Source organism: Pleurodeles waltl, chromosome 6 (assembly GCF_031143425.1).
Source record: "Pleurodeles waltl isolate 20211129_DDA chromosome 6, aPleWal1.hap1.20221129, whole genome shotgun sequence".
Classification (NCBI taxonomy): domain Eukaryota; kingdom Metazoa; phylum Chordata; class Amphibia; order Caudata; family Salamandridae; genus Pleurodeles; species Pleurodeles waltl.
In genome coordinates, this window is record NC_090445.1 from 1,635,543,008 (window position 1) to 1,635,568,838 (window position 25,831).

A 25,831-nucleotide genomic window follows, 5' to 3' on the forward strand; every position below is an offset into this window, starting at 1 on the left:
CAAGTCTCTTCGAACCTTATGTGATGAAAAATGTGGCTTCAACACCTCCTCCACCTGTTCAACCACTGATCTCTCAGGAAGAAAATGACCATGTATCAGCAGAAAAAAGGTAATGACAAACCCTATCCAGAGAAAAAATGCCGACATAGTCAATAAGAGCCACAGATAGTTCCAAGGAAAAACAAAATACGTATCTTTAAGCCAACACATCAGCTTACGTGGACCTCAGTCAGTAGTTGAAGAGGCAAACGAGTCCGATAGACCATCGTTGTCCTTGGCAAAGTACCCAGAGGCAGTTCGTGCAAAAGGTGTCGCCGTATTCAATGGAGGTGTTGGTGTTTCTCGCGGTGGTACACTGTAGATAGCACCATCCGCAATGTCAGTAGTCATGGTGACTCGATCAAACGTTTCTAAATTATTTGTTGTCAGTGGGACTAAAGCGAGATCATCTTCCACCCTCCCCAAGCTCGGAGAGGTAACAGTGTTGGTATAGATAACTTGGAGCGGAACATCTTCCCCAGTAGTGAGAGGGATTCGGGAACTACTGGACGTTCCTCATGGTCGGCTGTGCAGAATCGGCCACATATTGTAACTTGACATTGTCAATAGAAACAACGCAATTTTCTTTGGCACCCGACAACGGTGGTAAAATAACAGTCCTTGTTCCGTGTATCCCCAACACAGGGACTGGTGCTCGATAAGAAGGGCCAAATTCTTTTTTCACTGCGACCTTTTCACCCACAAGATCCCCAACTCTGGGAATCCAACCAGTAGGTGTTACTGGCCCATCATTAATTCCTGTGGAGGCAGCACTTTTAGAAGAGTTATCTTTGCAGAACTGTTGTAATTCCTGCAAAACAGTGACATGATCATTTATGTCAAAAGGCGTTTCCACTGCCTCCACACCAGGACCATCAAGATCTGGAACAAACATTCGTGTTCCGAACAGGCACTCATATGAAGTACGACTCCCCAGGGACCTTCTAGGCAGGTTATTTAGTGCTCTCTGAACTCCATACAGGTGGGTTAGCCAACTACGACCCTTACCTAAGACTCTCGCTGTTAAGGATTGCTTTAAATTGTGGTTTAATCGCTCCACGACAGAATTTCCCTTGGGATGAAATGGAGACGAGAACTGGAGCTGGAACCCCACGAAGCCGGGCCCTTGTCCGAATGGAATGCTGCAACTGCATATGTACCTACAAAGACTTGCAAATCTTTAATTACAGTTTGAGCGTCAGCCGAGCGCTGTGGCCACACCCACACAAATCTGGAGCAAGAATCTACAGCTACTAGTATATATTTGTATGCACTATCCGGTGTGAGTGGACCGCAATGATCCAAGTACACACATTGTAATGGTCTGCTCGATATTAAGAGGGGTGTCTGCGGCGGGCGCTTAGCTGTTGAAACTTTAATTTGTTGACAGATGTCACAACAAAGGATATGCTGCTTAGTCTCTTTATAGGGACCAGGCCACCAGTAATGGGCCTGTAATAGCGAAATTGTGGCAGCCAAGCCAGCATGTGCAGATGCCACCCCCTCATGCGCTGCATTAATCAATTGTGGTCTCACAATTTTATTGGGAATCATCATTCATGAAAGAAAGAAGGGCTTACTCCTGAATTTAGACCCCAAGCTCACAAATCTGGCTACCCTTGATCCTGGAATACCAGCAGAAGGCCAACTTTTCAGTGATTCTTTCATTAAGGATCTTGATAGCTACGTTTCCACTTTCTCGTCTATTGACAAGGCCCAACAGAACTTGAAAAAAGTGTTTAACCAACGTGTTTTTGCACGGGCCGGTAGAGGCAGGAGCCACTTTAACAGTTGTTCCTACCATAACCAGGGATCAAGAGGCTCCTTCAACTCTTCCTACAACATCCAATATTAGAAGCCCCAGTTCTACTCACAGAGGTCCGGAGGTTTCCGCAGTCGCGGACAACGATACGCCAGGACCAACAATTCCCATGGTAAGCCAGTATTTTGGCCTTACCGTAAGAGGGCGCCTTCGTTTGTGGTGTTCAATTACAACAGACCCTTGGGTGCTGAATACTGTTCAGGGTTATTCTATAGAATTCTACTCTCCCCCATTCCAAAATGTTCTTCCTCCTCCTCCAAGATTCTCTGTGGAAGTGACCTATCTCATCTCCACAGAAATCCAAGTTCTTTTGCACAAAAAAGCTATTCAACTCACTCCACCGGATCCCACAGGGTTTATGAGCTCTCTCTTCCTTTTTCAAAAGAAAAACAAAAAGTTAAGACCTGTAATCAACCTCAAATCTTTCAACCAATTTGTGATATATCGTCATTTCGAAATGGAGACTATAATCCATCTCAGAGACATCTTACTCCGACACGACTGGCTTGTAAGACAAGACGCCTATCTGGCAATTCCTATTCATCCCTCACACAGGAAATTCTTCAATTCCAGTGGGAATCCAAAACTTATCAATTTTCCTCCCTTCCTTTTGGTCTTTCCTCAGCCCCTTGGTGTTTTACGAAAATCATGAAACCAATTGTCACTTATCTCAGATCTCTAGGTATCAGATTGATAATTTAACTGGATGACATCCTTCTCATGAATCAAAATGCACAAACTCTTTATTCTCATCTCCAACCAACCTGTGCTCTTCTTTCGGAGCTAGGTTTCCTAATAAACTCAGGAAAGTCGCTAATGGTTCCTTCTCAGCGAATAGAGTTCTTGGGCTTCCTAATAGACTCCTCCTCCGCTACCCTCCATCTTCCTCCATCAAAAGTAATTTCCATCAAAAAAGAACTTCGCCACATTCTTCTCAAAGACCAAATCTATCTCAGATTGTTAGCAAGGATAGTAGGTCTACTTTCTTCCTCTATCCAAGCTATATTTCCTGGTCCTCTTCATTACCAAGCCCTTTAAAGTTTGAAAATCCTTCATCTTCGCAAGGGCCTTGTATTCTCAGATCTGATAAAATTAGACACAGACTCTCGTCTAGAAATCCAATGGTGGATACACCATTTAGACGCCTGGAACGGCAGAACCATCTTCAGAACTCCAAGTTTTCTTACCTGCAAAACTGCCAAGTTTCTCCACGACTTTAATGGTTTATCTCCTGTTGCCAAGAACTTTTGTCATCCATTCTGGCAATCGCTATTGTTGGTTCTTTGTTACCTTTATTTTATGAAACTAGTTGACTTTCTCGCACAAGAAAAGAGGGCTGCTTGCAGTTAAGGGTATACTCTATAGTGCCAGCTGTTATCCTATTGGTGCTTATCGTTACTACATTTTTTCTTCCCATTGGCTGGCTTGTTGCTAAGCCCATTGGGATTTGTAGTTCTTGACTGCTGCTATTTTAATAAAGCAAGATAAGAATGCATAATACTCGCCTCCTAGACTTTAATAAAATTAAGACTTTCCTTCATAAATTACTAGGAAAATCTACATTAGCACCCCTATGACAGTATTTCCCATTATTTCTGGTTTTTTTATAGTCTGTTAGGTTAATTCAATAAATAAAATCGGTCTGCAAAAAGCATTTAGTGGGGAACTGAAGCATGTAGCATCCGGCATTCTGGAGTAAAATCCATTATTAAGTGAGGAATTCAAAATTAAAAGTGGAGTGGGATCAAAAGAAATGCAAAGCCATGCTGTCACACATTCTTATATACTGCAAACAGAGCCAAAGACAAACTTACTTAACAAATAAAATGAGGGAATAAAGACACTTCACAAGCAATGTTCCCCATAAGGTGCGCGCGCGCACCCTTCATTCCCCCACCGCACAGGCCGCTTTTTAAAGCGCGCACGTTTATGCAACGTTTATGCAACGTTACGTCGCTGCCTGCATATGCGGGAGAGGACGTCAGCGCTGCGTTTAAAAAACTGAAGCAGCGTGAAAACAGGGTCACTTCGCGAGCAGGACGGACACAGCTGGCTTCTTCCATTCAACAGGTACGTGTATTTTCTTTGATTTTTTTTTAGATATGCCAGAAATATGTGAAGTGCGCCTGCACATCCAGATAGTCGAGTTCAAAATCGGGGGTCGCAAGGTCCCCTCTTTTGTAATGTAGTGTTAGGTTTTACCCTCCCAACCGCCTAGGCAAGTGTTATCAGGTGTGATCGAGTCAACGGTATAGGTATATTGTTGCACAGTTAAAGTAGTTTAAGTAATATGAAACTCTTAATGAGAGTGTATGGGCGGATGAACGGATCTATAAATTCAAGGACGAGTGACAGGGTGATGAGTGATTGAATGCATAAGCTTATCAATCAATGAAGAGGCACTTTTAGTTACAAACTACACCCGTCATTGCCAATTCTTGTGCTGGCTTGCATTAGGGCTTGCGATGCCCTTGCTACTTCACTGGTGTCCTCTGGTAACCTTAATTCTGCAGCCGAGCACGGTTTCACGCAGTTTGCGTAATGGTTTCATCTGTGACGTCAAACGACGGATTCCTCACTTTCGCCGCGGTCACGCCGGGACTGCGGCTGTCTCAGCTGCGTCACGAAGCCTGGCACTCGCATGAAATGGGAGACATGCGGTATACTTTAACTACGCCAACACGCGCGCGCGAGACAAATAGCAGGCGGAGTTCTCGGCGCCACATGCACGCTCATAATGAGCTCCATATCTTATTACCGTCTGTAAAACGGCATTATAGCGCGGTTAGCTACAGCACAGATGTCAGTTTAAGCCCGATCCCTGGCAGGGGAAGAACACATGCAAAAGCCTACAGAGCTCCTCAGTTGAAGCACGTGGGTGTGCGCGAATATGCGTAACTTCCCCTCTGAAAGTTTCGCATAATTAGGCTTATAGCAAAAGTGTAGTTTGCTAGTGTTATGCATTATATTTTTAATCCAAGTAAGTTTTATTCATCTTTTATCCGTAAAGGAAAGAAACATGTAACCATCACAGCATGTGAACTATGTGCAACAAACACCACGGTTTACACAGAAAAAAGGGAGGAACCTAGAAACTACCAACCCCCATCAATCAATCAATCTGAGTATTTGTATAGCGCATTACTCACCTGTGAGGGTCTCAAGGCGCAGAGGGGAGGGGGGGCTGCTACTGGTCGAACAGCCCTAGGTCCAGTGTCTGACGCAGGTGGGTAGGAAGAATGTTCCACGTCTTGGCGGTGAGGTGGGAGAACGATCTGCCGCTGGCGGTCGTTCTGTGGATGCGTGGGACGGTGGCGAGGGCAAGGTCGGCGGAGGAAGCTGTCGGGTCGGGGTGTAGAAGGAGAGCCGTCTGTTGAGGTATTCTGGTCCAGTGTTGTGCAGTGCCTTGTGAGTGTGGCTGAGGAGTTTGAACGTGATTTTCTTGTTGACGGGGAGCCAGTGTCGATCTCTTGGGTAGGCTGTGAGGTGGTAGTGATGAGAGATGTTCAGGATGAGGCGTGTGGAGGCGTTCTGTATGCGTTGCAGTTTTTTCTGGAGTTTGGCCGAACCAATCCTGACCGACCCCCAGTCCCATGAACAACTGCTACTTCAAGCTCTCAAATTACAGTTAGCGTATATCCTGTACTTCTACACCAAACAAGTCTCTAATTTCAGGCAAAAACTTGGAAAGAGCTCCATCTTGGGTTCACTATTGCAAGGACACCCTCTGACAAATAACATAATACCATTTCCATAGTTCTTGGGCAGAGGTGCGTGACTCCTCGAGAGGGTGCTGACCATTTTCTCCCTGGGCAACATCTACCAGAGTCTGTGACACCACTTTTGTAGAGTATGGTGTTGAATTAAGTGGAGTACAATGCAGTGTTGTAGAATTCAGTGTCAGTATATTAGAGTGGAGCACAGTGGAATGGTGTATAGTGCAGGGGTGTAGTGGAGTTGTGCAGAGTTGTGTGGCCGGGACTGATGTAGTGGTGAAGAGAGCATTGGCACAGGTGTAGCATGTAGTGGTGTGCACTTGAGTGCAGTGGTGTGAAGTGCCAATAGTCAACATGCTTTCAGTCTATTAGCCCATTTTTTTAATCTTCACAGTGAAGTGTAACCTGCCTCACCCAGTATAATGCCTTGTTTTGATCAAGTGTTTTCACTGCACTTCAGAAATAACCATGTGCTACATTTGTGTTCCTAATGCAAGTATTGTAAAATACTTGCATGGTTCATTTTAAAAGTTGCTGTGCTAAAAAAAACTTTTGTATGCAACTATCTAGCAAAATTGGCAGTGTAAATCCTCACTTTGAAGCCAAAGAGAGAAGTAAACAAGCAACCTTAAAAGACCATTCATTGCACAGCAAATGTGATGCGATAAGAACACGATCTACCGGTCTGTTTACAGAAAGGACTCAGAAGGTTGATTCAAATAAGGTTTGGGGAGGGTACAAACTGCAAGTGGACAGCCTAAAACAACCAGCAAATGGAAAGCAGGAAAACAGTTTTACACATAGTATTAACATGTTGATGCATTCAAAAGCTATCTACAGGAATAGTTTTACAGTCCTTTTTATGGTGTAATGCTCTGCCTAATTTGCCCCCTTGCAAACTGAACTCCACAGCACACTTTATTAAATCCTCTAACTTTGCAGTCAGAGCATAAAAGTAACCATTAATATTCAGGATAAAATAAGCAGCAAATTGTAAGGAGACATAAGCTGGCACTGGACTTCTGTCGTTGAACCCACAGCAAACATGACAAGACAACAAGACTTAAAGGCACCTTCATTGCTCATTCACTGTCCGAATGAACAGAACACTTTTCTTTTGTCAGCTTGCCAGAACGAGCCAGTAGGCCTAAAAATGTCTCACCCTTAAAAATCCGATTAGTCATAGCGAGTGGCCAAGCAGATAACTTGAGCCCTGTAAAGGCTGCATCATCGAATGTCTAACGTGTGATGTAGGTTTCCAAATGGATGATAATATGGAACCAGAGTTCATCTAAACTGAAAGCCAAGGTAACTACTCACTTGCTCTGAAACTGTCATGCATAATGTTTTTGCAACTCCTATAACCTATGCTAAATATCTTCTTTCCAATTACAGCCGGCCAACATTTGGATTTGAACGGGCAGGCGTGAGTACCAAAGAAGACCAGGTAATTCTGTAGACGTTCCAGGTGGGATTAAGGGTCTCTACATAAATCACGTTCATAATCCACACCTTTGCTTCTATTACAGGTTTGTCGGAGCGAGCAAGTTATAGATTTGAATGGACCGACATGTGTAGAAGCATAAGGACCAGGTAAATATTTGGTAGGTACCCCATCTGGGTCACCTGGCACATTATAATATGACAACATGTTGTAACCAACTGTTAACCATCTTTTCTTTTGCTGCAGGCATCTCAGACAGTGCTAACATTGGTTGGAAAAGGCAGACGTGACTACAAGCAGAAAGACCAGGTAATTATTTAGTAGTTTGTCCTTGTAGTACATCTGAAATACTGGAACACAAGCATGTTCTGTAACCATTTTGTTCTTCTATTGCAGGGATCTTAGACAGTGTTACATATACAGGCAGGTGTGAGATCAAAGAGAAAACCCCAGGTAATTACTCGCTAGTCGCTACTATCGCTAGTTGCAACATTTTCCAAGAGATATCTCAGTCTTGTCTGGAAGACTGCATTCAATATCATAAAAAACAACTTTAAGTAATGTTCCTCACTTTAAATAATGTCCGTCTTTTTTTGAAGGTTTTGCGGCACAGAAGGCTCAGACTGACTACCACCAAAATGTTCAAGCGCAAAGCATTGACTTCTGCAGAGAGCAGTGCTTCACCACAAAGGAAGAAATGCAGTCTTGTGTTCAAAGAAGAATGGCTGAAAGAAATTGTGGAGACTGAGACACAGAAGTCCCGGAGCAAGGTTCGCATACAACTGGGAGAGCTATTTCTATACAATCCAGAAGTAGGCCTGATCTGCAAAGTATGTGCAGAAGCAAAGATTGCAGGAGACTTTTCGACTGGGAAGAAATGGAGTGATGGATGGAAGCTGGACTACTTGAAACGCCATCTATGTAGCAAAGTTCATGAATCTGCTTTGGTGACACTGAGAAATAAAAGTGCTGCTGCCAGGCTGGGTTTTGGAGTGTGCACTATGCTAACGGAAACCGCCAGTGACAGAGCAAACAGACTAGAAGTGGTTGAACGGCAAAGATCCCAGCCTGAGGAGATAAAGATTCTCATCAACAATGTGTTGCTAGCAGTCAAAATGAACACGTCAATGTTATCTGTTCAAGACATCCATGACCATGTTGCATTGTATGTGAAGATACCAGACAGCTGGAGGAGCAAGAACTATGCCTTTGAGTTTTTAGAGGCCATCAACAGTGTGATACGCTCTGACTTCATGGCAGAACTTCACGGTGCTCGGTATCACACATTGATAATTGATGAGAGCACAGATATTTCAGTTACAAAAATGCTCATCCTATACTTCAAGTTCCGATCTGTAACATCAACAGAGCACAAAACAGTGTTTGGGGGAATTGTAACTCTGAGTGCATGCAATGCGGAGGCTATCACTATAGCTGTAAAAGACTTCTACACTGCCAATAAACTGGACCTTATGAAAATGGTCATGTTCACATCAGATGGTGCATCAGTGATGCTGGGAAAGAACAATGGTGTTGCTACCCGCCTCAAACAATCCATTCCCCATCTAGTTGAGCAGCACTGTGTTGCGCACAGAGAAGATTTGGGAGTTGATGATGCCTGGAAAAAAGTGCAGATGATCAGGGAAATGGAAACATTACTGAGGACTATCTACACTGTGTTCTCCCGCTCACCTGTAAAGAAGTCCAAGCTGGACGAACTTGCTTTGGTCACTGAATGTGAAGCGGTCTCCTTTCGGCCACTCAATGAAGTGCGGTGGCTTTCAAGGCATTTTGCTGTTGGTGCACTCTTGCGTAACTATGAGGTTGCTCTCAAATACTTTGATCATGAAAGAGTTGAGGAGAATGACCCAATTGCTAAATATTGCTACAAAAAACTATCTGACTCAAACTACCATATTTCCTTTGCAGCACTGAACGACATTCTGGGTGAACTTGCATCTTTGTGCAAGTTGTTTCAAAAAAGCTCTTTGACCACTGTTGAAGCTGTACAGTATGCAAGAGCAAAACTTGGCCAAATAAAGGGACAGTACTTGGGCAACACTGTCTTTTGGAGCAACACAGTAAGAGATCTGATGGCTTTGTACAGTGAGGACAGAGAGTATGATAGTGAGCCGATGTTATCTTTCATTAAACTCCTTTGTGAGCACATGGAAAGAAGGTTCCCAGAAGATGAGTTGAAGGAATGGACAAGCTTTGATTTCCATGCAGTAACAACACAATCACAGTTTGATTTTGGGACTGAGAATGTACAAAGACTTGTTGAAAAGTATAAGAAGGTCTTGGTCCTGGGTGATTGTGACACCCCTGATGATGTTGTTCAGCAATACCGAGATTATAAATATGTGGTGGCAGAACATATAAAAAGCGGATTGTTTAGGACCTTTCAAGACATGGTGAATTTCACCCTGCGGAATGCTGCACAGTATAGTGTTGTATCTCAGCTTATTGATGTCTGTGCAACTTTCCAGGCTTCAAGTGCAGACTGTGAACGAGGATTCAGCCTCATGAACTCAATCAAGTCCAAATCAAGAAACAGACTTGAAGAGAGTCACCTAGATATGCTCATGAGGACAAAGGCCTACCTCTCAAATGGGAAAGTTGACTTAGAATGAGTTTATCAGCACTGGAAGAATGGCAAGGACCGGCGAGAAAAACAAACATGTCAGACATCTAATCTTGGCACCTGACTTGTCTAAACTTTGATGCAGCTTCTCCTACAGTCCATGTGTGGGTTGGGTAAGAACATTTCTCATCCTGTCTCTAGGCAGGGGCTTCATGGCATTCATCAGTAGTGTGTTCATCAAATTGTAAATGTTAACTAATTGTACAACATCCTTTATTTGATGTGCATGGCCCCCTGAAGCACCCTGAGAGTATTCATTAAATTTTCACAATGGTTCAATCTCTGTTTTCTCAAACTGGGGTGTAGGTGGCACATAACAGGTCATGTCCTTGGGGTGTGCCATCAGGTCACCATACTAACTTAATGGCCTATTATATGGAGCAATGTTCATACAAATATCCCCTTTTTGCTTTAGTGGTAAAACAAAGCAATGGAGCGGCAAATGCCAAAGATCTTGGTAGTTATGCGCTGTGCTCGCGTGAATTGTCAATTTCTTGGTGCACATATCCTTGGCTGCAGCGCACAGAGATCTTACACTGCCGCACACAGTGGAAAAAAATTAGAGGGAACATTGTTCACAAGTGAAAAACAGCATTAACTTTCACTACTTTAATCCGTTTCTAATCCATTCTCCATTCTATCAACCCCAATAAGACAACTAGGTGATAAGAGGTACCACTTTGTAAGTAATTCCTTTAGTTTAGAAAATGTACTAGCGCTCCTAGACTATTGCCTCTGTTGTAAAGAGTTGAAGGCACACTTGTGGATGTCATGATTAACATGACCTTCACCCCCATCAAATCCAGGCCTAAACCAGCCCTGACAGGCACCTCAAAGATGCCCAAGCCCTATAGCACCTTAAAGAGATATCCTACAGCCAGAATGACTTGGATATGATGTTTACAAGTCGTACGCCTTTGCTGGATGAGAAACTGAGTTTGTAGGTTGATGAAGTGTAGCATCCAAGCAACTGGGGCTCAAGCTCCATATTGGGAATTAGATCCTCTAGCCTTTAATAAAAACAAATTTAAACAAGCAGTGGCAATGCCAATAGGTCTGACTAAAAGACTAGTGTATGGTAATATGAAGTACAAGTAGATAGCATGGAAATGGATGTCTATTTGTGGGGAAGCAAAGAACTGTAAAACAATATTGATGTTAAAAGGTCAGATGACAGTTGCACTGTCAAGCTGGATCTAAAACTCTATGTAGGCTAAAGACTGCCCTCCTCCCATCTGTGCTGCTGCTAGATAAATACAAAATACATTATCTGGGTATCTAAGACAATTTAATAACATTGCAATTCCAAGTGTGCTTGTGAATGTTCAACCTTAGGCAGCTGGATAAACAAACAAAATAATCCTAGCTGTGTGGAGGGAAAGCATTTTTGTGCTCCCAATAGGTGGGGGGAGTCAAAGCCCCTTTCCTGGAGATTCTCACATAATTGGTGACAGCTGCGCTGTCAAGCCAGCTCTTAAAAAAGATATTTCTAAAAACAAATTTACACCACCGGGGAGCCTGATCTTTCTCCTCCGTCCACTCCTACTCCTACCCCTTAACGTGACCTCATTTGCATGCTGAATTTCAAAGATTGTGAGGCCATGCTGGCACTACACTCCAGTGCAGCTACTTCATTGGGCCACCTTATGCAGACACAGCCTTGATATTCCCCACACACAACACTTGAGTGTCAGAGGAATAAAGTGTTTTAGATACTGAATTGCAACAACTTGGCAAGCAGTGATTCAAGCCCCAAGGTAGGAATTACATTTCCCAGCTTTTATTAAAAACACATTTTGTGCTTGAGATACTTTATTGCTTTATATAAAGACAACACGCTTATACAGAAGAATGATGAAACCTTTCTGATACTAAAGATACATTTTCAACACAGAACACTTCAGAAACTATTTCACAGCACAATTCCATTAAAATGTTGAAAAACTAATTTGCTCGACTTGAAAGCCAGATATTTTTCGTTGGGCTGGAGGCTGATGATTAGGCCATGACTTTCTCTAGGTAATGTACTGGATGCTAATGTCAGTGGATTGGAATACCTGAAATTGCATACGTTATTGATTATTTATTATTAGATATCATATTTGTCTGAGTTAGCAACTCCTTCTGCTAGAGTCATAGTTTTATTCCTCAAAATGGTAATTTATGAATGGCACTTCAAAGTGCTAGGAAGTGAAAGTGAGGCCAACTACATCAGGAGGTAAACCATAATTTACCCCCCTAGGTGGAAATAAAAAAAGGTTGCACAAGATTTGGGTTAAAACACTGAGTATTAGTTCTTGATTAGGTAATGTAATAATATTCTATAACAGTGCTTCCAAAACGTTTTAGAACCACGGTCAATATTTCTGCACATATTCGTGACCTACCTAGCTTTAATGGACACGAGGCGGGCAATTTTTCAATTGATAGCTCACTTTTATTTGCAGACAGCACATTTTCACGTGAAATGACCACTAAATTTGCACAGACATACAGTTTTACTGATAAAACTATATTGCACACTAATGATAATGTGTGGAAATCGGGTTTCAGTGAATATTTATCATTCGTGCAGCATCAAGTAGTGTGTCGTGATTTGTTTTGTTCCTAATAAAATATTTGATTCCATCACACTTCAAAATAAAAGTGCTTTGTTTTTTCTTTCCTAACTGCTGAACCTGTATAGTTAATATACAGGTGTGTACATTTTGTTGTGAGTTTCTAAAAATGACACTCTAATGCCTTCCCCTTCACACTTTGTTACCCCAGCAAGATTGTCACATAATTCACTGTACTTTTCTTTCTCTGACTAAAAAGCAAGAGACGTTTTTAAACACCAATCCCCATGTTAAAAAAATAGGCAGCAATTTGTCAGAAGACATAGCCTGACTTTTGATATGTGTCTTTGAAGCGCAGCAAATGTGTCAACATAAATGCAGAGCTCGATGGCATCTTCAGTTATTGCTTGGACTTACAAGACCCACCAAAAATCAGCTCATGACACTTCCGTGGGTCGTCTTCAATAGTTTGGGAAAGGCTGATCTAGAAAATTTTCATTAATGTTGAAAAGATCCACTGGGGAGGTACAGGCTCTCAGAGGCTTTTCCAATGGAGTTTGATACAGCGAGCAGTGTAGTCATTCAATGTGGAAGTGACAAGTAGGAATAACATTGATTTTAGATGAAAACCGGCCCTGGGAGGATTTTGTTCAATGTAGGAATCTGATAGTGTAAAAGCTTGACTCAGCAAACACTTTTATGTGGTGCCTTAATAAACAAGCATTTGCAATGCAACATGTCTCGCATTTGCTCGAGTTAGAGCTATTAGCGCTGTAAACATCTAACCAGACTTTTCTTGCCAGAAATTGAAAGAAAAAAAATGAGTGCGATCGTGCTATGCAAAACCCAGCGCGATCGCGCTGAAATTGAAAACCAAAAAACAGAGCGCGGTTTGTAAAACCCAGTGCAATCATGCTGCGTGGAAAGTAAAAAGCTAAAGTAGTACAGAAACCAGGCTGAAAACATGGAGCCTTGTATGTTTTCAGTAGTTGGCCTGTGCGCTCGAGGAGGGTTAAACACCGGAAAAGGCATGACATATGCATGCCTTTCCCAAATTAAATTACAAATGAAATCAAGCGGATTTTAAAAGGCAAGCCCACAAACCAATGAAAGTGACAGGTGTGAAACGGACGTGGTTAAAAGCCCAAAGAGATTACACAGGGACAAAGCGCTTATGCCCTCAACCTAAAAAAACAAGCACAATCGCACTATGTAAAACCCAGCGTGATCACGATGAAATTGAAAAAAAAAAAAAACAAGTGCGATTGCGCTATGTAAAACCCAATGTGATCGCGCTACGTGGAAAACAAAAAGATACAGTGCAGATACCAGGCTTAAAACATGGAGCTTTGTATGTTTTCAGTTGGCCGGTCCACTCGAGGAGAGCTAAACAACAGAAAAGGCATGACATATGCCTTTCACTAATGAAATCAAGCAGATTTTAAAAGGCAAGCCCATGAACCCGTGACAGGTGTGACATGGGCGTGGTTAAAAGCCCAAAGAGATTACAACAGGGATGGAGCACTTGTGCGCTCGACCCTAAAAAGTGCTGTAGCGGTGTCACTATACAGTGACAGTGCATTTGCAATGGTGTATGTTTAATAACAAAATGTGAAAGCTTTTCCCAAATATACACTTCAGAACATCAGCCTAGGCTGCTGCCTGTTTTATACATAGTGGAAACGCTGTAGAAATGCATGCTAAAAATGGTGATATTGTGACTGGAAAAAAAGCTTTAGGCTGCATTTTAAACAAGGACATGCTCTTTAGTTATAAGAAAGTCTGAAAATGTTCAGTTCAGAACGGAGCAATAACGAAGCCGCAAAATGAATATGCTATTTCTATAGCATGTACAAATTAAAAAAAGGTCTCAAAAGGTGAAAAGAAGGGGACCGGTGGTTAAGACATCGGGATATTTTCAGGGTGTATACTGGTTTAGAATTAAAATTGGTGGGAAGCGGTCTTAAAAAATTATTACATACCGAAAAGCATATTTCATAAAGAAACCATGTTGATGCATTTAGTCAGCTAGCAGTACGAGGCCCAAAAAAAAACAAAAAAACACCCAAAAACTTTCAAAGTAATGACAGAAAGAAGGGTGTGATGATGGAGGGTGGGGGGATGAGGCCCTGAAAATATGCTACCTGGAGTCTAAATAACAAGACAAAAACTAAATTTGGCAAAACTCCTAAATATATAGATATATACAGGACATGGCAGAGAAATGTCTGTGTTCTATCAGATGCCTCATCCACGTTAAACATGATCAGAGAACCTGCAAATCAAGCTGCGTGGCCAGTGCTTCTGGAAGGCAGTGTCCGTGAGACAAAGACTTGCACTCGATTTATACACAGTAAGCAGCCGAACCTTTGCACCCAAGTAGAAGCGAGCAGCAACAACAACAGGGTTTGCTAAGAGTTGAATAATGACTTGGAATAAAACGGAAGTACAGTCGGCATCGTGAAAAGAAAGACTGGCATTCCTTGACAAAAAAATAAATGGGTACCTTACTGATTGGACTAGGAACATTACTCAGCACGGAGATGTCAGTGATTGTTTATTAGAAAAAAGTGCGATTATCTACTAAACGGCAAAAGTGCAATTAACTATGTAACATCGTGGATGTTATGCAAAGCGCTCGACTTCTGCCAAGCGAGATCGAGCCTCTAACAAAAGATAAAAAGTAGTCCACAAACCGGACGGGAAACAGCAAGCCTCGCATGTTTTCAGTACTTGGTCACTGTGCTCGAGGAGGGCTAACCACCGGAAAAGGCATGACGTATGCATGCCTTCCACTAATGAAAGCAAGCAGATTTTAACAGGCAAGCCCACGAACCAATGAAAGACAACTGACGTGACGGGAACGGGGCTCTGAGCCCGTTTCTGACTCTTAAAGCATCTCGCAAGCGCATGCAACGCAGGCTCGACCCTAAAAAGGAAATTTGAAGGCTTTGACTTTGTTGTTCTGGAGACTAGTAGAAGTTTAGCATAGGTAATTCAGGGAGAAAGTGGTAAATCTCTGAACCACATTCAATAGGCATATATCAGCTTTGTCAGCATGCAGTTTCATTTAGGCTGAACACAATCACATTTCGAACGTGGTCATGAATTTAGTTAGCTTGCTTGGAATGTCAAAATGCCCCAGTGGAATCTTAAAAATAGGTCTTGTAATTCACAGCCAACTCATTCAACTGGAGAGAATAGTGCAACACAAAAACAATGAAAATACTGGAGAGGGGGCGAGCATTTCCCAATGCTGTAAAGTAGTTTACATGATTATTAAAGCAAAGTCCCTGCCACCAAAAGGCGATCTACCTGAGAATATCAGTCAAATCCCGGTCAATGTTCTCCTTGATAGCAGATGCCTTAGCAGGTGCTTTTTAATAAAAACCGTGGAACCAGAGAGTGAACTAACAGACCACTATCACAGGTGTTATTGTTTCCCACCTGCTATCCACCATATAGGATGCCTCACGCCAGGCAGAACAGTGAAAATGGAACTGGGATATCAATAACCCAAGTATTATATAAATATTATAGCTCTTATGTGGGAACAGATTGAATATCTCAAAGTAACTTGGAAATTGAAGAGTGAGATGTGTTCATTGCCCAGCTCTAATTCTGCTGCTGCCTTGCCCCATTGTCTTTTTCTTTTTGTTTATCCTGGGTGACTGGGTCCCATCTGAGACACCCACAATGGTAGGGGTCCCTAAGTGCTTCAGGGGGAGCCTCAAAGGCAATGTGGACCAGTGAGCTCCCTGAGCACAGTGCCCATCCTCTAGAACCACACTCCTCGTGGGCAGGGGGCAAAAAGTTGATATGACTCAACCCCCCCCAGGCACAGGCATGGGGCGGGTAACATGCCTGGCCACAGCACCGTCCCCGGGCCATAAATACTTGCATTGTGCCTCCAGCAATGGGATACCCAAGGCCTTGGGATAACTCGGGGGAGCTCCCATGCACTCCCTCTGTGATGGCAATTAGCAAACATCAATGCACATCCCCTGGGTGGCTTGGTCCTCCCTGGGGAAAACCAAAGGATTTTAGTGGAACACCATGCATCCGTATTTGTGATAGGTCTTTTTAGGGGACTGAGCTCCAATTAAGCATTCCTTTCTGGTGTCTAACAGTAATTTTTGTGGGGAGCCTAAAAGCTTCCTGCACCAATATTGTCCTCTGCATGGCTACTGCTGCTCTTCTTCTGCTGTTGGAGGGACTTTGTGCATTCCCTTCACAACCAGCCAGCAAAACATCCTCCCTGTCACACTCCCTAAATCTCGGAGCCTCCTGGCTTCTTACAGGGCACTAGTAGTTCAGCGGAGTCCAGGGCCAGTTCAAAGAAATCATGGGGGAGCCATTGAGAGCCCCCGGCCCCTTGTATGGTCTAAAGTCTCTGTCGGAGGTGTGTGGCGATTCCAACATAGAGGGTGTTGCCGTAGTCCAGTCGGCTGGTGATGAGGACCTGTGTCACAGTGCATCTCATGTGTAGAGGTAGTCATTTGAAGCATGCGCAAAGTGAGGAAGCAGGCAGAGGAGTCGGTGTTGATCTGTGATTTCATGGTGAGCTTTTTGTCAATGATGATTCCTAGGTTTCTGGTGTGGTCGGAAGGAGTTGGTGTGGGTCCTAGGTCTGATGGCCAAAAGGAGTCGTTCCATGTGTTGCTGTTGTTGCTAAAGTTCAGTACTTCTGTCTTGTCTGTGTTCAGCTGCAGGCAGTTCTTCATCCACTCAGCAACGTTTGTCATGCATCTGTGAAGCTGGTTCTGGTGGTGGAGGGGTCATTGGTGAGTGAGAGGATGAGTTGGGCATCTGCGCACAAAATTGTGGTGAGACCATGCTATCTGACGATGTTGACCAGTGGGATCTTATATGCATTGAAGAGTGTGGGGCAGAGGGATGAGCCCTGGGGCACACCACAGGGGATCTCCTTGGATTTGTTGATGAAAGGTGGGAGGTAGATCTTCAGGGTTTTTCTGGTGGGGAAGCAGGTGATCCATCAGAGTGTGTCCCCTTAGATACTGATGTGGTGGAGTCTTTCAATCAGCTTGTGCTGGGATACGGTGTTGAAGGCTTCTGAGAGGTCTAGAAAGATAAAAACTGCTGTTTGTCCTCGGTTGAGGAGGGTTCGAATGTCATTGGTGGCTGCGATGAGGGCAGTTTGGATGCTGTGATTGCTGTTGAAGCCGGATTGGGAGGCCTCAAGAAGTTGGTTCTGCTCCAGGTATATCATGAGTTGCGTGTGGATGATCTTTTCCAGTACCTTCACTGGGAATGATGAGCAGGGAAATTTGGCCGGTAGTTTTTGGGTTCGCCGGGGTCGGCGTTAAGTAGTGAGCTGACTTTGGCGTGTTTTCAGGCACCGGGAAATGTTGCTGTGTTGATAGAGGTGTTGAACAGGGTGGTGAGTCCCTGGCCGATCCTTTGGTTTCCAAGGTTGAAGATGTAGTGCGGGCATGGGTCTGTGGGAGCTCCCAAGTGGATGGATTTCATGGTGGAGGTGATGTCCTGGGTGGAGAGGATGTTCCACGTGGTCAGTATGAGGTTTGTGTTGATTACGGTGGTGGCATATCTGTTGAGGAAGTCTGTATGTGTGGGTTGAGGTTTGAAATATCTGTATATGGTTGCAAGCTTGTTGTGGAAGAAGTGGGCAATGTTGTCACACACCTCCTGTGAGGGTGTGATGTTGTTTTCGCTGGAAGCTGGGTTGGAGAATTCCTTAACAATGTTGCAAAGTTCTTTGGTGTTATTGGTGCTGGTTTCAATGCATGTGGCAAGGGCTGTGTTCCTTGTTGCCTCTAGCAGGTGGTGGTACACGTTGAGGGAGGTCTTGAAGGCTGCTCTGTCGGAAGTGTCCTTGCTGGTGTGCCATCTCCTCTCCAGATGTTTGCTGTCTCGTTTCACTGCTGAGTTCTTCGGTGTACCAGCTGGCGTTTTTGGACGATTTTCTCTGGATGTTGCTCTTGATGGGGACGATGCTGTTGGTGCAATTGGTGATCCAGGTGTTGAAGTTTTTCACTCCCTGTTCAAGGTGGGTGGCTTTAGCGGGTTTGAGGTGCTGAGGGCGTCCACCCAGCTGGTCTCTGAGATTTTGTTCCACCTCCAGTGGGACACACTGGTCATTTTGGGGGTATAGGTGCGGGGCTGAAGATGCTGAAGTGGATTATGGAGGGATCAGTTCATGAGAGTTCTGTAACATGGCTGTATTTGATGTGGTTCTTGGAGGAGAAAATGGGGTCCAGCTTGTGTCCTGCAGTGTGTGTAGGGCTGTGGGCAATCCTAGGATGCCACATCAATCCACCCTTTTCTCAACCCTCCTGCACAGAAATTTGGGACTATCAATATGGCAAATTCAAGTTGCCTGTGGAAAGAGCTCCACTGAGAGCCTCAGCTCCTCTGTTTGATAACACAGCTAACAGATCCTGCCCCACCAAAATATCAAAGGTGAGCCATTCCTGTGTTGGTTCTAGAGGTCTGGCCCTCTCCTTTGTTCGAGAGAATTTGGTCTGGCTCAACCCAGTTGCAGTGTGCCACACTAATTATCAGATGCATATTTCCTCCCAACTTCTTACTTTCCCAGTTACTGGGTCAAGCACTGTTAATTGCCCTATTGTGTGGAGAGGGCCTTGATCCCTCTGCTGGGGACCAGACTAACTAACTTGGCTCAACAAAGGAGGCCTGAAGTCTGATTCTGAGCTGAGGGAGGTTAATATGATAAGTCTGAATGTGCCATAAGGTGTGTATGCTGGCTGTTAGTGACTAAACTTCACATTCAGTGTTCGTGTTTTACCCAATATTGATACCTTGCTAGATCCTGTACATTTATATTGCACACAACTGAACTTTAGGGCAGATTTCTTCCATAATGTTTACACAGTGTAAGCATCACATAACTTCAGAAAGCACTGCAAACCTTCACTATGAATGTCTACTCACATTATAAAGCCTACCTCTTGCCTACCTCAAATCAGCAACAATCCCCACAGAGGCTCTCCTACAACAGACTACCTGTGTGCAGATACTGGCCCTCATTACGACCCTGGCGGTATAGAACCGCCAGGGCCGCGGCACGCGGGAGCACCGCCGACAGGCCGGCGGTGCCCCGCGGGGCATTCTGACCGCGGCGGCTTAGCCGCGGTCAGAGAAGGGAAACCGGCGGTCTCCAGCCGGTTTCCCGCTGCCCCCAAGGAATCCTCCAAGCCGGCGCAGCTTGCTGCGCCGGCTTGGGGATTCCGACTCCCCCTCCCGCCATCCAGTTCCTGGCGGTTCTCCCGCCGGGAACCGGATGGCGGGAGGGGGAGTCGCGGGGCCCCTGGGGGCCCCTGCAGTGCCCATGCCAACAGCATGGGCACTGCAGGGGCCCCCGTAAGAGGGCCCCAAAATGTATTTCACTGTCTGCATAGCAGACAGTGAAATACGCGACGGGTGCAGTAGCACCCGTCGCACCTTCCCACTCCGCCGGCTCGATTACGAGCCGGCTTCATGGTGGGAAGGTCGTTTTCCCCTGGGCTGGCGGGCGGCCTTTCGGCGGCCGCCCGCCAGCCTAGGGGAAAACTCTGAATACCCGCCGCGGTCTTCCGACCGCGGTGCGGTATTCACGACGCGCAACTTTGGCGGGCGGCCTCCGCCGCCCGCCAAAGTTGTAATGAGGGCCACTGTGTGTAAGATGGTAGTATGAGATGTAAAGCCCACACACTTGTGCAAATGAGTGTGCACATGTGTTCATGTGTAACCAGCTCAGAGCCTCTTACCTCAGCTTCACAGCAGGAGGCCTATTTCAAAAGGCAGTCACTTGCTGGTTAACACACTCAGTCGAATTATCATGAATTTACATTGAGTGAGACTTAGGTAGTGATACCTGTTCCCAGTAAAAGTCCAAAAAGCGAGTAGTTAAAAGAGATCAATCCAGAGGGACTAAATGGGTAGAAACCACAGCTACAATTATTTAGGCCCTCATTATGATCTCGGCAGTAAAGACCGCTGAGATCAGCGCTGGTGGTCAACAGAAGACGGCCAGCGCAACGGCCCCCCGCCAGCCGTATAATGCTTTCCCTGCTGGGCCGGCGGGCGGAAACAGTGTTTCTGTCCGCCGGCCCAGCAGGGAACAGGGCCTTAACATGGACGTCAGCTCCAAATGGAGCCACCGCAATGTTGGTGTGCAGCGGGTGCAGCAGCACCCATCGTGCAGATCACTGCCTGTAAATCGGGCAGTGACCGGCGCAACGGGGCACTGCACGGGGGCCCCAGAGCACCCCTTCTGCCTGCCTTTCACTGGTGGGGGAAAAAGGGTACAATATCCGGAGGGCAGCGCTGCTTTCAGCGCTGCCCTGTCAGATAATGTAATCCGCCATTCGCAGGCTGCTTATCAGCGGCAGCCTAGCAGTAGCGGAGAACCGCCTGTGGCGGTCTTCCCTTGTTATTTATATGGCGGTCAAGACCGCCATGCTGTTGGTGGTAATTTCTGCCACCACCAGCATGGCGCTCTCGACCGCCATTTACATAATGAGGGCCTTAGTAAAGCCAAGCTATTTTAGTGTTCTGTATACTACTGTGCACTTTGTTCAAAGGTACTTCACAATCTCCCCTTTTGATTTAACCTGAAGTTCTGCTTCCATCTACACCTTCTTAAGTCTCATGGTCATCCCTTCTACAACTATGCTAACAGCACCCTCTGCTTCTTGAAGCTTGAGTTCTAACCACAGGCAGTTGCTTAATTACTTGACTGCTACTTCCATAAAGACAATGATATGTTTGGTTCAGAATAATTTAAAACTGACTTTCACTATCACCAATGTGTGGCAAGTTAACCATTTCTCAACAATATCCCCTTGACCTATGAAGCTGGCCACCTGTCACAACCTCAACAACTAAGGAATTTGGGAGTCATCATAGACTTGGAACTCCCCTTGCTACAATAGGTGAGTCAGCTCCTCTTTTAACATAATATAAATCGTAACTCAGACTAGATGAAAATTCCCTTAGGCATAATGTCTGGTGCACAATATTATGAAGTGGTGTGTAGTACCTGATACTACCCCATTATGTCATATTGTGTAGATGAGATTTCTTTCAGATAAATAAAAATACCCCAGGGCCATGGGAACAATGCTAGAAGGCTTCACTAAATGTGAGCAGCTGTTGTTTTTAACAGTGGCAATCAATAATAAAATTGAAATTAATTTTTAGTTGAATTTTGACATTCATTTAACTTTCTTAGTGCAATATGCATCTTCTTTATATTTTGTTTTATATCTTACTAGGAGAGTGCCATAGAAAGTAAGGTTACTGCATGCAGTATCAACTTACAGTTCCTGTCCTGAACACTCATACCGCTTCTTTGTTCAACCCTTGGTCATTTTAGATTTGGATTCTGAAGGGAAAGCATTCCTCATCCTTTGTCTGTAATTTCAGCCGCGTCATCCACCATTGAAATGTTTGCATTTTTGTTGGGATCATAAAGTAATTTTAGGGCAGTGGTTTTTAAACGGCTTGATGTTTGAGGGAGGCAGGCACCTCCACTTTCTCCTTTTTTTATTTTATTTTCAATGTCGTTTTTTTGCTGCATGTGTTTGGACAAAGGGTGCAGGTCAAAATCATGTAGGGATTAATTGATAAGAGTGTAATGGTAATGGAAAATTGGGATGGTGGAGGCCTAGGGTTATACCTAATTTCCTTGTGTTTTTGTCAAAATTTATGATGATACTGTTATGTTTTACTGATTGGGGCCTAGCCTGCTCCAGGCCATTAGTATTGATTTAATAGATTTTTCACATTCTCAGTGCTGATGTGCAAGAGATATTTTAGGGAATTGTGGATTGCATTGAAATAATACCAAATATAGATTACTTTTTTCAGTATGTGCCTGTTGGTGGCGTGGTTAAATATGGCTCAAGGAGTCTAGGCCCTTAAAGTCAGATGCTTCCTTTTGTTTCCCACCACCTTCAACCCTGTGTGTTTGCCCATTTTATTGTGTGTTTTGTGTGTGTGTGTGTGTGCTTGTAGGGAAGGTGGTTGATAATGTGTATTTTCTGAAAATGTTGTCTTTAACTATGGTATTTGCTGCAAAGAGCTGTTTGTGTTTGGGGATTTTTTAAGATTATCTGATACAATGTTCAGACAGTTTCCATGCTGCTGTGGTGGCATTAATTTTTGTTTAGTGTGATGTTTTTACATTCTTGTTGCTGCTTTTCTGCTGTAATATAAACTCGGGCTGGGCCTGATACCTTTTGTTTCTATATTTTTTTTAATTCTTCCCTTACAGTGCCACAAGTATTTGTTGATGTAGGTGGAGAAAGGGGCTCCAGCCAGACGAAGCAACAGTTTCTCTTTATCCTTCATACCGTCTCCTTGCATGCTATGTGCTCCTCCACTTTTCTGTGGAACCAGTGTATGCCTCATAGGCAGCCAACTTGTCTTTTTTCTCCATGCCTTCTGTTATGCAGGCTTGTTGTTTGCCCACCATATTGTGATAATAGTGTGTTTGTCAGTTCATTATGTAACATTTTATGCCACTTTTAGAAGCCTTCTCATGGAGTGCATCACATGTTAGTGCCCTTCAGGAACACAAATATGTCTTTTCTCATGTTTTCTTTTTAGGGTTGAGTCTGCAAGAGCAGGTGCTAGCACATGCGTCTTCTTGTCAAGGCACTATTGTTTACAGAAAGTGCTGCTTGGAGCCTGCCCATTGCTTGCGATTTCTCTGATTTAGCATCACTCTTCTTTGCAGCCATCTAAAGTTGGCAGCGCAGCCAAAACACCACTTCCGATGCTTGCTGTGGAGCAGGGACCAAGCACAGATTGATTCAATTTATTCTGTGCTTGTCTGCTGCTTCCGACATGATTCAGGTACTATTTCATTCCCACTACCATAGCACTTTTTTCTGGGCTATTTTTCATTCTTTTGAGTAAAGCACTAAGCAGAAAGGTGTATGCTTTCATTGGACAGTGGCCCCCTTCACACCTTGGACTGCAGCTGAGCAAGAAAATCAAGCCCTTCTTTTCAATATGCTTTTAACTTAAGTGCCACAAAGTAAGCGGGGAATTGGCTTCAGTACATTAAATCAGTGTGATTCCTGCCACTTGTGGCTTCACAGGTGGATATTTTGTAGCAAATCAATCCAGTCTCCTCATTTTCACTCTCTCTTCCTTTCCTTGTCATACTGATGGTCAGCTTTATTAGACTATTATTTTCCAACTTTTTTTAATCTCTATTGAGATTTGGAGGAGGCCAGCAGGGTTTCCGGTGTGAACTGTATCCTCGTCTGAACCAGACCCCCCATGAACCAGACATCCCTGTGAGGCCCTTGTCAAATCTTCGCCAGGAGGCGATCCACGTTGTTTTGGTCGCATCTTCATATCTCAGTAGTTAGCATTGCTCTAGGCCTCAGAAAGCCGAATACATTAGAAATAGAATTAAATATTTTTCCTTGACGGTATAGGTAGATGCAGCTTAAACTGTGCCCTGCCTATGTTGTTGTCAAATTCTTGTAAGTGTCTGTATTATTATTCAGCCTACGAGCTTGAACAGCGGTGTTATTTAGTCACTGCTCTTTGCAACGCGTGGTTCATTCTTTGCAAGTGCACCAATCTGTCAGTGCTTTTTGTAGTGAGTTGTTCATTCGTTGCACAAGAGGACAGTGCTTTGAGAGTAAGTGCATGGCATGTTTTGACAGGTTTTGGTGACTACCTACCAGTTGGTCTTACATGCAGCCCACTCTGTTGTGCGAAACCACGGCACTCCTGTACTGTGCCGCAGCAATCCTGTCCCCTGCTGCAGCTTCTCAGATACCCACGGCTCAGCTCAAGGGTCTCCATTTCATATCCACCTTGACTCTTTTTAGTTCGGAGATAATTTGAAATGTTTTTTTTTAACTGACAACTGTCAGTCAAGTTCATGTACTAGCTGTCCTGTTTATTCTTCTAATTCAGACATGAAGAAAGTACAGTGAGATGTACTTCACATCGTAACATGGTTTAACTACTTGGAATATTACCTTTTTGGCCTATCATTTAAAAACAATTCACATAGCACTTGCTCTCAAAGCCCTGATTCAATCAACCAACATTTAGAAAGTGCAGCTTATCACCCAGAGAGTCTCAAGGCGTTAGCTGTTGTACGCAGGTAAGTCAAAGACCCAGGTCTTGAAAGTCCTTCCTCAACTGAGCCAGCGATTGGGACTGCCTGAGGTGGAGCAGCGAGGGGTTCCAGATCTGAGTGGCGAGGTAGGAGAAGGGTCTTCCTCCAGCCGTGCTCTTCTGGATCCTGGGGATGGTAGCGAGGGCCAGTTGCACTGAGCGGTGTTGCCTAGAGGGGATGTAGAAGGAGAGGCAGTAGTTGAGGTACACAGGTCTGATATTGTGGAGGGCCTTGTATGCATGGGTGTGGAGTTTGAAGGTGATGCATTTGTTGACGGGGAGCCAGTGTAGGTCTCTCAGGTGGGCGGACATGTGGCTGTGGTGGGGGATATCCATGATCAGTTTGGCCACGGCATTCTGTATTCTCTGGAGTCTTGATTGGAGTTTTTTTGTTGATTCCGGCACAGAGTGTGTTGCTGTAGTTGAGTTTACTGCTGACGAGTGCCTGGGTGACTGTTCTTCTTTCGCCCTTAGGGATTCACTTGACGATCTTCCAGAGCAGGTGAATGGTGTGGATGCATGATGAGGAGATGGTGTTGACTTGGTGGGCCATGGACATTGATGAGTAGAGAATGATGCTGAGGTTGCTGGCGTAGTCATTCGGAGGTGGGGCAGTTCCAAGGCTACTGGTCCACCAGGAGTTGTCCAAGGCGGGAGTGGCGGGCCCAGGATGAGGATCTCCATCTTGTCCGAGTTGAGATTAAGGCAGCTATCTCTTATCCAGTCAGCCACTGCCTCCATTCTATTGTGCAAGTTATTTTGGGCTGTTGATGGCTTGTCAGTGAGGGAGAAAATGAGCTGTGTGTCATCATTGTTTGAGATTATGTTGAGCCCACGGTGTCTGACCATCTCAACGAGCGGGGTCATGTAGATGTTGAAGAGGGTGGGGCTCAGGGAGGAACCTTGAAGAACTCTGCATCTGATTTCCGTCAGCTTCGAGGTGAAAAGTGGGAGCCTGACTCTCTGGGTTTGGCCAGTGAGGAATGAGCGGATCCACTCCAGGGCTATGCAATGAACTTGGTGAGCTGTACTTTGATAGTTTTTTCGATTACCTTGTTTGGAAAAAGGAGCAGTGAGATTGCTCTGTTGTTTTTCAGCTCCATTGGGTCTGCAGAAGGTTTCTTCGGGAGGGGATTATCTCTGCATGTTTCCAGATGTTGGGGAAGGTGGCGGTTTCGATGGAGCGGTTGAGGGTACGGCATAGTTCGGGAGCGATGATGACGCTGGCTTGATTAAAGATGTGGTGGAGGCATGGGTCCAATTCACAATTTGGCAACCATTTTTGCACCAGCCTTTGCCCTGGGGAACAGCTAAAATGAAAAGTGACTGTAAATGTGACCACTGCAGGTTAAGGAAACCCAAATTCATGCCAGAGTTTCTTGTCATCCACATAAACATGGACTTACTGTGATTTGGAAAGGCAACTTATGCAATTAGTCAGTGGTTAGGTTATCCTTAAAATATGATGTAGATCTA